Source organism: Oncorhynchus gorbuscha, linkage group LG25 (genome assembly GCF_021184085.1).
Source record: "Oncorhynchus gorbuscha isolate QuinsamMale2020 ecotype Even-year linkage group LG25, OgorEven_v1.0, whole genome shotgun sequence".
In the NCBI taxonomy this organism is placed as follows: Eukaryota; Metazoa; Chordata; class Actinopteri; order Salmoniformes; family Salmonidae; genus Oncorhynchus; species Oncorhynchus gorbuscha.
Genome location: NC_060197.1, coordinates 27,184,812 through 27,191,909, shown reverse-complemented (window position 1 = coordinate 27,191,909; position 7,098 = coordinate 27,184,812).

The following is a 7,098-nucleotide window of genomic DNA, read 5'->3' as shown; positions in this document are numbered from 1 at the left end:
GTACTTTTGTATAACTGTGCTTTTTGTTCCACTATTGCATCACTCTGTGATTTTTTTTCTCCCACTGGAGTGTGGTCCTTACTGTACCATTCACTGTGTTCTGTTGGATGTGATGGTACTACAGGATACATCTGTCGTGAGGTTTATAGTGTTTCCCATAGGCTATGGGTGTTCTGTAGTCTAGATATTGGCACAGATCCATAGATTAGGTAGAAAATCCCCCCCCCCTTACCCTGACGCACCCGTTTTCCTAGTCCCCTTTGTCTCGCTCTTGCTTCACCTCCATTTCCCTCTACCTCACACATCCTTGTGTGTCCCTGTCTCAGTCCCAATCACGACACAACTTTCCCTACTACTGTAACCACAGATTAAAATCTTACAAACGGTCAAGACCTCTCTAGGTTGCCGTTTGTGTGTTCTTTGTTCCTCCACTATAAATGCCTGGCCAGTACTTCATGGCTGCTCCCGTGTTCTGGTTCCGTCATGACCGTAACTAGCCGTTAGACCCAAGATACAAGACTCGATTCCTCCTCCTTTAGATGACCCAGTCCCCTTTATGTAAATTGACTTTACTTATTTGTTTTAAATGCATAACGTGTTTTATGCATAACTTCACAATCCCTTCATTTGAATGAGGGGATGTAAACATGACCCAGTAGTACCCTAGTTGAGACGCACACACACACACGGTTCACAGTCAGTCCGCTTAGTTAACACGGCCACAGAAAATTCCATTGTCTGTACTCTTGTCTCTCTCATTTCGGTTCTAGTTCCTGTTCCTTCCCAGCCAGCAGCCATGAGGCCAGTGTGACCCGGGTGGGTAAGAAATGTGAAGACCTCTCTAGTCTTTGTCCTGGTTCTCCACCCTTCTCTCGAAGCATGCACTTGCACGCTTCCTGTCATGGATAGAAGTTAACAATTGTGGTAACTCCCTCCAAACAATTCTTACACCAATTCAATGCTTAAATCAATGACTTGGAGTGTGCAAGTGCACATTTTACTTTGGGAGGAGGGTAGAGAATAGGGACATAGCATCTCCCTTGTAGAATGGTGTGCATTAGTTTTCAGGGAACAACTCTAGCTCTCAACATTAAAAAGAGCTTTTAGAAAACGATCAACTGGCCAAAATGATTGACCCGTGATGCGCCACTGATGCACTACACAGACTACTTAAATGACCGCATTAGAAAGTGTAGACTGTTAAACCGTTCTCCTTTCTCTCTGGGAATTATCATATTTATCATGTTACTGAGAGGGTGATCGCAACTCCACACATTTCAGTCACTGCTTCAATAGTAGGTCTACATCACTGAACCAACTTGTAGGCCTCCTGGGCAACGAAGTTTCCCACCCCTCTGGTGCATAGTAAACTACCACTTCGCATGATAACTATATGGAAATAAAATGAAGGATCCAGAAGCAAGGCATTTGTCATTTAAAATATTAAGATTGCCATGTCAAAATGGTAGGGATAATAACAAGCTTACACTGCTATTATACTTTGAATTGTTCAAAGTATAATATATATACCAATCATTGTTTGCATACTTTCCCTGTGATTAGGCTATCATTACTATGAAACTATTTTCGGAGTCATATTTTATTCATTTATTGTAGAGTAGGTCAGTATAGTAGGCTACATGGTCTAATGCATCCACTCTAAATCTAGAAGTACATGAAACTCACCGTTTGGATTCAAGATGTAAAGGACTGCAAGCCTCCAATATTCATTAGCCTACTTTGAACGTCTGTTCTTTAGATAATATTAAATATATGAGCCTATGTAGACTATTTGAACATTTTAAATAATACATTTTCTGTGCATCGTTTTTGGCTAGCGTTACTCTGTCCGTAACCTGCAGGCATAACGCGCAAGACAAGACTACCGCCATTTCGATACAGCCTGAACTAAATTCTGAGCTTTGAAATCACAGCGTTCACCAGAGCAGGGACAACGGGTGTTGGTCCCTGAACCGAAAATGTCTCATTTTGTTTTGTGGACAGTTGTTTGTGAAATAATTTAGTCATCAAATCCGTGCTAAAATGGACGGATTTACATCTTCATTCATTAGCCTGTATAGGCATCAGTTAAAGCCTAAAGACATATCACCTGTTGGCTACGGTTATAATGGCTATTTTATGCAAACGAAATTATGACTTTGTATACATCACTTATAAATTGTGACTTGTGTTACAAATAAATATTAAGACGTGTGACCTGATATCAAAATGAATATACCATCTATATACCTGTATTATGTAGCCTATACATCTTCCCAAATAAATCCTACAGTTAATTAAAAATGTTCCAAACATTTCTCCTTTCATTACATATCAGAGTTTTTGGTGGAGACCAAACGTTCCATTCTACTTTAATGCTTTGACATGCAGATGTAGGCCTAAATGAGTTGAGAATGAAGTTGTAACACTGTAAACGGTCGCCAACCCCCTGTAAGTTACTGTAACAAAAGGTACAGTATGTTACCTTCCAAATAAACTTTGATTTAACAAGTAAAACTAAAGTATTGTCTTTGTGATTTACCACCACAGACACATTGCAAGCAAATTTAGTAAATACAATACATTCAATATGTTATCTTAGAAAAAGTTTATAATTTCAGTTTATCCGTGATAAGAATTTAAGTGATGAATGATTGGCCTTACCGTTCCATAAGGCAAAATGCAATCATTAATGCAAAGCATAGGCTACACAATTCAACAGTCGGTTAAAGGTAGGCTCAATTGTTTCCACTATTCAGACGCTGTTGAGGAGGTTCATGCAGTTGGGACACCAGACTACAGGCTTCTGGCTCTAGAAACAGGACATCGGATATTAAAACCTAATCGTCTCCAAACAAATAGTTTGACACATGACAGCATGGGTCATATGTTTCATGTTCAATTTTCACCCCTTCTCTCTCTCTCTCTCTCTCTCTTTAAAATATCTGAAATGAATAGAATTATGCCCCGAGAGCATTGTCTCGCTCTACCGGGAGAGCATAGCCTTGTATTTGGGTATGATAGGCGAGACCCACCGAGAGTGTTCGAAACTCTCTCATCTCTATTCTGACGAGTTGAATCTGATTGACATCAACCACAGAGCAAAGCGCAAATATAGGCTACGGTTGACTCCAACAAAATCCTACAACAAAATCATGATATATATATAAATAATATATGTATTTGTATAGGCGTATGTTAATGAGTTAACACATTTCAAGAAACATGTATTGCATGTACTTGTGTTGCTATAGTTGCGGGTCTTGGTGCATAGGCCTAAACCCACGATGAACACCTGTCTTCACTAATTGCCGTGCACCCCCCTCCCCTCGCTCTCTTCAGAACCCCTCAGTTCCAATGTCCATTCTACTTTAAAACATGTAACACATTGGAAGAATTGCAGAGACAATCAATGATATGCCAATCAACCATCATACATTTTTAATTGAATAATAAGTCTATATGATAGTTAATAAATATTTTTTAAATAAAATATGTTCCTTTTTAGTAAAGACAATTAAGATGTATGAAAATTAATATATAGCTTTAAAACTTTTAGCAAAAATGTAGCCTAAAACCAATGTCATGACCTTCAATGCATGCTGGAACAAATGTCGATAGTAATTTATAAACACCTTACAGATACTATACTAATAACAATAATAAAATCCCTGTAAATCCCAAAATAGAAATTAATTATCGTTAACATTTAACAATGTTATGTTTTAAAAACCCTTACAAACTCCAAGCATGGCAGGGGACCAGTATCCAGAGAATGCAACAGAAATTGCTATATTTTATATATACATCTATCTGACTCAAATAGCTCGAGGCTAACCCCTGTCATAGCCTATAACGCAACACAACCTATAACGCAACACAACTTGTTTGCAAAATCTTATTTTAAAGATTTGGTGGTGTAAAGCCTGTTGAATATGAACACTGCTCCGTGTTCAGAGCAAACCGACCGATTGCAGTAATCTGGATTGATTGACAGAATCCATGCCGACTGGGAGTTGAATCAGACGCACAAACACTATATAAACTAACATTTGTCTGCTAGATTAAGTTCATATAGGCTAACGAACGATTCATTCTAGAGTCTGTATCGTCGCCTATAACTTTTTTTTGTATGTGCAACCTATAACCTTTTGGTGGCCTAACCATTGTGAACTTTGTAAAACAGTAATTCGTTTTGAGAAATACAGTTGTACGAAATAGTTATACTGATGGTGTGTGAAGATTTGAAGATGAACACGTTCTTTGAGCTTTAAGTAGGATTCGGCAGATGTGTGGAATGGAACAGACTTTCATAATGCTGTTTAGACGACTGGAAAGAGACTGAATCGTTCAACTCAATCCAACTTTATCCCCACAGGGGAAAGTAAGAAAGGATAGTCAGTTTACGAGATCATATCAACCCCAACACCCTCCACTTAAAATAACAGTGCACAACAGATATCATTCTGTGATTTGAAACAATTATGGTCCCATGGGAAACCATAGACTTTCGCAGTTGTATCAACAAGACTGGTCAAATATTGGATGTTCAATTTAAGACGTTATTTGCAGTGAAAATGGAAAGGGAAAAACTATGATTGGAAATGGGTAAGTGGTGATACTATTTTACATTTTGAAAACTTGTGGTGAATTTTGAATATTTGTATAGTTCGTCACGTGTGCTGGCTAGGGAAGAGGGATTGCGCTTGTGGAAGGGTGTAATATGATTATAACCAAAACACATTTTGTGCATGTGTGTGTGTGTGGTTTATACTCCCTCACACAGAGCTGTTGTGGCAATCAGTCGTCTCTTGTCTTGCTGCTGAGTGGAGGATCTGATTGTCAGGTCCATTCAACGCATTGACAGATTACAACATCTGAAACGAATAATGAGCAATTTGAATAATTAGCATCTTCCTACCTGGCAAAACTGTTATTATGTAATCCCAATCATTTACAATGTGGATGTTTTTTGCTTTATAATTGTGTAGGCCTACAACAGACAGACAATCACATGCAGTTGTTCCCAGTTACAATTAGCAACAGCCACAATTAGGCCTACTGCGCAGTCATAACAACGGTTTAGGCATTCAATTAACTCGAATTAACTAAAAGCCTTTTCAATAGGGACATTTCAATGGCTATTCAATGTGAATTTGAGCGAGGTAGTTCACGTTTTTGTATTATATTAGGCCTAATGGGCAGATGGAACAAGGCTAAATAATTTAGCGAAGTTAATGTGTTTCTGAAGAACTGTGGTTATAGCCTATAGGCCTGCTGTTTGGAAATCAATAACAATATGAACTTTAAATGAAGCCCTCCAGTAAAGTATTTATACTTTTCAATATTGAAGTCTCTTTTTTATACACTCTTGCAACTTTCAGTTGTCCAGGAGTTGTGCAAAATGTGTTGTGTAACCAAATAGATGCATTTTTGTTACAGAAATTTGGCTGTGTAGGTAGACTATAGATCTAAGCAAGTGAACCTAATGGCCACGTCTTTCTAGTGAACAGCAAAATGTAACCTTAAGCTACACTCTTCGAAAAAAAAGTGCCATCTGGAACCGAAAAGGGTTCATCGACTGTCCCAATAGAAGAACCCTTTTTGGTTCCAGGTAGAACCCTTTTGGGTTCCATGTAGAACCCTTCCACAGATGGTTCTACATGGAACCCAAAATATTTCTACCTGGAACAAAAAGGGTTCTCCTATGGGGACAGCCAAAGAACCCTTTGGAACCCCATTGTTCTAAGAGTGTATAGGCCACTTCTGTTTTATCATTGACGTTTTAGCTATGCTATTATCCTATAGTAGGATATGTGCATTATACACCAACTTGGTCTGTAATTGGCCTATCAAACATTCCCTAAACTCTAAGCATGCTCTATTTTTTTGTTTTCTTGTAATGCCCATACTATGGAAGCCCGTTTCTGACACACACAAAAAAAATAATCTCATTATGAGATACTTAAGTCATTATTATGAGATGGTAAGTTATTACGAGATATGAAAGTCATAATTATGAGATAGTGTCTCATTATTCAGACTTTCTATCTCATAATTATGACTTTCATATCTCATAATAATGTCTTACCATCTCATAATAATAGCTTACTATCTCATAAGTATGACTCATTACTCTGACTTACTATCTCATAGCTCGTTGGGGTTTTTTGTTGGCGGGAACAAGCTTCCATACATTCCAGATGTGTAGAAGGGAATTTCATGATTTTCCTCTCAAAATAAGGGCAAAATTGCCTACCGTGGTTTACCGAACTCATTGCATCCATTGACTATTCCAGGCTTCGAGTAGTTTCGTGATATGTTTTTTTTGTAATGAAGTTTAAACTAGTTTGGAAAAATTTCTATAGTGTTCCATTGTTTATTATATTATTAGAATAAAAAGCACACTGTTAAACTTAATACATAAATACAAATCTAGTTGTTTCAACTAATTATTATTCAGTAGCGGGTTTCACAGACTTTTTTTTTTACTCACCTTTTCAGTCCAAGTGTTAGATGAACAACTTGATCGAACGTAGGCAAAAATTCAGTCAAAAAGTGATGCGTTTGCTCAACTTGTCTCCTATGTTCATTGAGCTGTAAATTAATATTTGAGCATCGTACCTAAGTAAATGTATGGAACTAGTTACACACACAGTGCTTTTAACAAACAATGTTTCCAACTTACATATTTGACATGTATGATTATGTTGTACAGTAACTATTATCTAACATGTCCTCTCCTGGGATTTGAACTCTTAGTTCATGACATTCCGATCTTCCTGCGCTGCCACCATGTACGTGTCAATTCTCAGTTAATCTGACTATTCTCTCATTGATTTGATTTACTTATTTCACCAATCTGGGGGGTTTCCTGTATTGTTGTCCAGTGCTTGTGGGGCATATTACTTTGAAGTGCAAAATGTAACAATATACATTAAATCAGTAATTAACACAGACATGGTGGCATAGCAGGAAGATTGGAGTGAACCAAGAGGTTGAGTTCAAATCCAGGTAAGAACATGTTTAATATCCATTACTGTATAGATGAACATGCACAATGTAATCATGTAGCCTTTGTTAACTTGTGTCAAATAT